General features: G+C 47.0%; 1 protein-coding gene across 1 annotated transcript in view; it reads right to left on the bottom strand.

Moving 5' to 3' along the window:
* The window catches only part of FNBP4 (formin binding protein 4), a 31,990-nt gene that overhangs the window by 23,299 nt on the left and 2,691 nt on the right, over window positions 1–6,000 (bottom strand). The gene's annotated exons all lie outside the window — the stretch shown is intronic.

Raw genomic sequence — 6,000 nt, forward strand, 5'->3', positions numbered from 1 at the left:
ACTGTATAAGTGTTATGCTCAGGTGATCCTGTGATCTCCCCTGCCGGCCTCAGCCCATGGACATCGCGATGGCCAGTCCGGGCCTGGCTGGATACCTTTAGAAACACCCCCACGGAACCGCCAATGAGACAGTAGGAAGACCATATATAAAGAAAGACCCAGGGAGCAAGTTAGATGCTGCTTTTGATCCTCATTGTGGGATTATTTATGACTTTTTTATACTTGCATTTGTTTTATTGGCCCCCCCCGACCTATGCGTTTTGTAAAGCCAAAACGCGTAGGGCTGCGCATGTATTTTATTTTGTTATTTGTATAATAAAGCCAAGCATTTTTTTTCACAGACTCCCTGGGTCTTACCTTCCATTACGTGGTGGTGACAGCATCAGAGGAGAAGGATCCTTGGATATACCCCCTAAACTATCTATGGGGAGGCACTGAGGCGATGCTATACTCCAGAATCGTGTGAGTGCATTCTAACCTGGCGCGCATTAATATTTGTTTTAACTGTATTACATTATTGTATTATTTTGTCCTCTATCTACCCCCCATCATTGTCATCATTCCCTATCATCATCCACTATAGGGAATAGATTGCTCCTTAAAGAGCTATTAGGGCAGATTAATGGATGAAACTGGTCCATTAGCAAAAATGTTTGACCTGGCTGAGTGCTTTCCAAGGTGATAAAGCGGTTGATATCCAGAACCTCAGAGAGAAGATGAGCTGACTTGATAAAATAGACCCTGAATAAATCTAAATGGCCACAGAGGAACTTGGAAATTCTGCAGATGGGCTTTTATTTGGCGAGGAGTTTATAAAGAAAAGTTAATTTGTTCTTTTTTCTCCTCTCTAAATGCCCAATTATCCCTTAAAAAAAAAGTTTTCCTCCCAAAATCTTTGGCAGACCCATAAGAGGTCGCTTCCATATAGACGCCTATTGATCTTACAGAGGCAGGTGAAACCGTGATTAAGCCCATAAACCACCCTTCTGTGCCCAAATAGTGAGACTTTGGAGATCCAGAGGTTCTAGAGCAGTGGTTCCCAACCCAGTCCAGAATTTGGGTGTAGCAGAGCTCCAATACTCAACATAAATATCTCTGCTGTTTAACCCTTGTAGCAGAGGAAGCAATCCAATATACTAGACAAAACCCCCCCAGTAACTGGACGACACAGTTCTGGGAGTCAACTGATTTTTATTCAGCCACAGCTGGCTTTTATGCAACTCCCCATGAAAGGGGTTTCTTAAATCATATTCCAGGGGTTTTCCACTGATGGAACTGAGAGGGGACAAGGCACAAGTAAACAGTTCACAGACTCCTCATCTGTGCCTGGGAGACACTTGAGCAAGAACAACTCATTAATTAAATTCTATCAGGTACAGGAAATACACAATATTTATAAACAAAATGAAACACATTTTACGATTTCAGAACCCCACAAAAGTTACTCCACCAAATATGTGGGATCTGAGCACCCACTTTGCCAAAATATCACTCAGATCCGTTCGGTGGTTTAGGAACACCATTCGAGTGAAGTTTTGACCGGTTGGCCACGAGGTGAAGCCTCCAAAACAGTTCTAAAGAAATTTAGGCTTCAAACCAAATTATTTCGGGAGTTCTCGCAGGAATGCCGATGTAGGCTCCCCCTGACAGCTAGAATACAAATGTTTCCCCCTGTTCAGTAGTTTAGGTCTCCCGAACGCCCTTCCTGATTCAGGAAGTTGAATGGGCAGCGATATCAGTTTACCAGGTGTTCACGGAGTAAAGTAGCCAAAATTAGTTCCAGGTCGTCGACGACCATGTACCGCTGCCCCACGTTCGAGAGACAAAATGGCTGCCTTTTGTTTGCACACGTGCGTTCGGTAATACACAGGCCACACTGGGGAAACACTTTCTTTAACAATCAATTTGAAGTTAACAGCCAGGGGTGGTTGGTTGTTAAATGATGTGAACCCAGGGACCACACAGATTGGAATTTGGTAAATGAACGGAGGCTACAGACAGCCGAACAAAGGGAATAAAAAAGGGTATTACAACGTTCATTCTGCTACATTAGGGATTACCCTGTTTTGTCTAAAGTGTTTTTTTTCCCCCATTCTAAAAAATAAATAAAAAAAAAACACCCTAGACACAACTGGGTAATGCCTAAATCCTGGACTGGTAAGGGGTACTTCCGGACTGTGCTGGGAACCACTATTCTAGTAGACAGGCTAAAACAAGACTTTTTTCTGGTAAGTGATTCCTTTACCTCATAGTCTGTTGGCAGACACCCACTTTCTCCCACAGTTTGATATATGGATTCTCAATACAGTAAAAGGATTCAGAATAGATTTCTCAGAATGGCTGATTCAGGTGATTACACCACCTCCTTTTCATTATATACTGGTTATACTTGTTAGACTGCATGTTCCTCTTATACGATATCTTTAGAAGTTTTTTTTACACCGTCAAAAATTTTTTCTCTCATCCCTGTTTGCTGCTATTTGAGTAGTAGAAGAAGTTAAAGGATCACTATAGTGTCAGGAAAACATAGAGGTTTTCCTAACACTATAGTGCCCAGAGGGTGCCCCCACCCTCCGTCCCGTGGCGCTGAAGGGGTTAAAACCCCTTGAGTTACTTGCCGGGCTCCCTCCGCGCTGGTGACCTCTCCCCCCCCCGTCCGATGTCAGCTGAGCCGAATGCGCATGCGCAACAGTACCGCGCGCACATTCAAAGCGTCCATAGGAAAGTATTTCTCAATGCTTTCCTACGGACGCTCTGCGCGATGGAGGCATAATATGCCTCCAGCCTTGCAGATGCATTTCTAGTGGGTTGTCCGGAAGACAGCCACTAAAGGCTGGCTTAACCCCAAATGTAAACTGCTATGTTTGCATCTAAAGGGTTAAAACCTGGGGGACCTGGCACCCATAGTGTCCCTTTACAGCAAAATACGTGCCTTCTGTCTTAAAGGGACACTCAAGGCACCCAGACCACTTCAGCTAATTGAAGTGGTCTGAGTGCTGTGCCCCACCCAGAGTAAAATCGTGACTTTACGTCACTAAAAGTTAGAAATCTCTAGAATTCAGTGAAATAGCCTGCAGTGTGCGGTGTCAGTGGGTGCTATTAATGCGCCCTCCCATCAGACAAGTCTGCAGTGTGCGGTGACAGTGGGTGCTATTAATGCGCCCTCCCATCAGACAGAGATATGGGATCATTTGATGGAAATCACGGGAATTAGTTGTGTGTCTGTCTGTCTGTGTCTGTCTGTGTCTGTCTCTGTCTGTCTGTGTCTGTCTCTGTCTGTCTCTGTCTGTCTCTGTCTGTGTCTGTCTGTGTCTGTCTGTGTCTGTCTGTGTCTGTCTGTGTCTGTCTGTGTCTGTCTGTGTCTGTCTGTGTCTGTCTGTGTCTGTCTGTGTCTGTCTGTGTCTGTCTGTGTCTGTCTGTCTCTGTCTGTCTCTGTCTGTCTCTGTCTGTCTCTGTCTGTCTCTGTCTGTCTGTCTCTGTCTGTCTGTGTCTGTCTGTGTCTGTCTGTCTGTGTCTGTCTGTGTCTGTCTGTGTCTGTCTGTCTGTGTCTGTCTGTCTGTGTCTGTCTGTGTCTGTCTGTCTGTGTCTGTCTGTCTGTGTCTGTCTGTGTCTGTCTGTGTCTGTGTCTGTCTGTGTCTGTCTGTGTCTGTCTGTGTCTGTCTGTGTCTGTCTGTGTCTGTCTGTGTCTGTCTGTGTCTGTCTGTGTCTGTCTGTCTGTGTCTGTCTGTCTGTGTCTGTCTGTGTCTGTCTGTGTCTGTCTGTCTGTGTCTGTCTGTCTGTGTCTGTCTGTGTCTGTCTGTGTCTGTCTGTCTGTGTCTGTCTGTCTGTGTCTGTCTGTGTCTGTCTGTGTCTGTCTGTGTCTGTCTGTGTCTGTCTGTGTCTGTCTGTGTCTGTCTGTGTCTGTCTGTGTCTGTCTGTGTCTGTCTGTCTGTGTCTGTCTGTGTCTGTCTGTGTCTGTCTGTGTCTGTCTGTCTGTGTCTGTCTGTGTCTGTCTGTGTCTGTCTGTGTCTGTCTGTGTCTGTCTGTGTCTGTCTGTGTCTGTCTGTGTCTGTGTCTGTCTGTGTCTGTCTGTGTCTGTCTGTGTCTGTCTGTCTGTGTCTGTCTGTCTGTGTCTGTCTGTGTCTGTCTGTCTGTGTCTGTCTGTCTGTGTCTGTCTGTGTCTGTCTGTGTCTGTCTGTCTCTGTCTGTCTCTGTCTGTCTCTGTCTGTCTCTGTCTGTCTCTGTCTGTGTCTGTCTGTGTCTGTCTGTGTCTGTCTGTGTCTGTCTGTGTCTGTCTGTGTCTGTCTGTGTCTGTCTGTCTGTGTCTGTCTGTCTGTGTCTGTCTGTCTGTGTCTGTCTGTCTGTGTCTGTCTGTCTGTGTCTGTCTGTCTGTGTCTGTCTGTCTGTGTCTGTCTGTGTCTGTCTGTCTGTCTGTCTGTGTCTGTCTGTCTGTGTCTGTCTGTCTGTGTCTGTCTGTCTGTGTCTGTCTGTCTGTGTCTGTCTGTGTCTGTCTGTCTGTCTGTGTCTGTCTGTCTGTGTCTGTCTGTCTGTGTCTGTCTGTGTCTGTCTGTCTGTCTGTGTCTGTCTGTGTCTGTCTGTGTCTGTCTGTCTGTCTGTGTCTGTCTGTGTCTGTCTGTGTCTGTCTGTGTCTGTCTGTGTCTGTCTGTGTCTGTCTGTGTCTGTCTGTGTCTGTCTGTGTCTGTCTGTGTCTGTCTGTGTCTGTCTGTGTCTGTCTGTGTCTGTCTGTCTGTCTGTGTCTGTCTGTCTGTGTCTGTCTGTCTGTGTCTGTCTGTCTGTGTCTGTCTGTGTCTGTCTGTCTGTGTCTGTCTGTCTGTGTCTGTCTGTCTGTGTCTGTCTGTCTGTGTCTGTCTGTCTGTGTCTGTCTGTCTGTGTCTGTCTGTCTGTGTCTGTCTGTGTCTGTCTGTGTCTGTCTGTGTCTGTCTGTGTCTGTCTGTGTCTGTCTGTGTCTGTCTGTGTCTGTCTGTCTGTCTGTGTCTGTCTGTCTGTGTCTGTCTGTCTGTGTCTGTCTGTCTGTGTCTGTCTGTCTGTGTCTGTCTGTGTCTGTCTGTGTCTGTCTGTGTCTGTCTGTGTCTGTCTGTGTCTGTCTGTGTCTGTCTGTCTGTGTCTGTCTGTCTGTGTCTGTCTGTCTGTGTCTGTCTGTCTGTGTCTGTCTGTGTCTGTCTGTGTCTGTCTGTGTCTGTCTGTGTCTGTCTGTCTGTGTCTGTCTGTCTGTGTCTGTCTGTCTGTGTCTGTCTGTCTGTGTCTGTCTGTCTGTGTCTGTCTGTCTGTCTGTGTCTGTCTGTCTGTGTCTGTCTGTCTGTGTCTGTCTGTGTCTGTCTGTCTGTCTGTGTCTGTCTGTCTGTGTCTGTCTGTCTGTGTCTGTCTGTGTCTGTCTGTCTGTCTGTGTCTGTCTGTGTCTGTCTGTGTCTGTCTGTCTGTCTGTGTCTGTCTGTGTCTGTCTGTGTCTGTCTGTGTCTGTCTGTGTCTGTCTGTGTCTGTCTGTGTCTGTCTGTGTCTGTCTGTGTCTGTCTGTGTCTGTCTGTGTCTGTCTGTCTGTCTGTGTCTGTCTGTCTGTGTCTGTCTGTCTGTGTCTGTCTGTCTGTGTCTGTCTGTCTGTGTCTGTCTGTCTGTGTCTGTCTGTCTGTGTCTGTCTGTGTCTGTCTGTCTGTGTCTGTCTGTGTCTGTCTGTCTGTGTCTGTCTGTGTCTGTCTGTCTGTGTCTGTCTGTCTGTGTCTGTCTGTCTGTGTCTGTCTGTCTGTGTCTGTCTGTCTGTGTCTGTCTGTCTGTGTCTGTCTGTCTGTGTCTGTCTGTGTCTGTCTGTCTGTGTCTGTCTGTCTGTGTGTGTCTGTCTGTGTCTGTCTGTGTCTGTCTGTGTCTGTCTGTGTCTGTCTGTGTCTGTCTGTGTCTGTCTGTGTCTGTCTGTCTGTCTGTGTCTGTCTGTGTCTGTCTGTCTGTCTGTGTCTGTCTGTCTGTGTCTGTCTGTCTGTGTCTGTCTGTCTCTGTCTGTCTCTGTCTGTGTCT

The sequence above is a fragment of the Pelobates fuscus genome, chromosome 12 (genome assembly GCF_036172605.1).
Source record: "Pelobates fuscus isolate aPelFus1 chromosome 12, aPelFus1.pri, whole genome shotgun sequence".
Classification (NCBI taxonomy): Eukaryota; Metazoa; Chordata; class Amphibia; order Anura; family Pelobatidae; genus Pelobates; species Pelobates fuscus.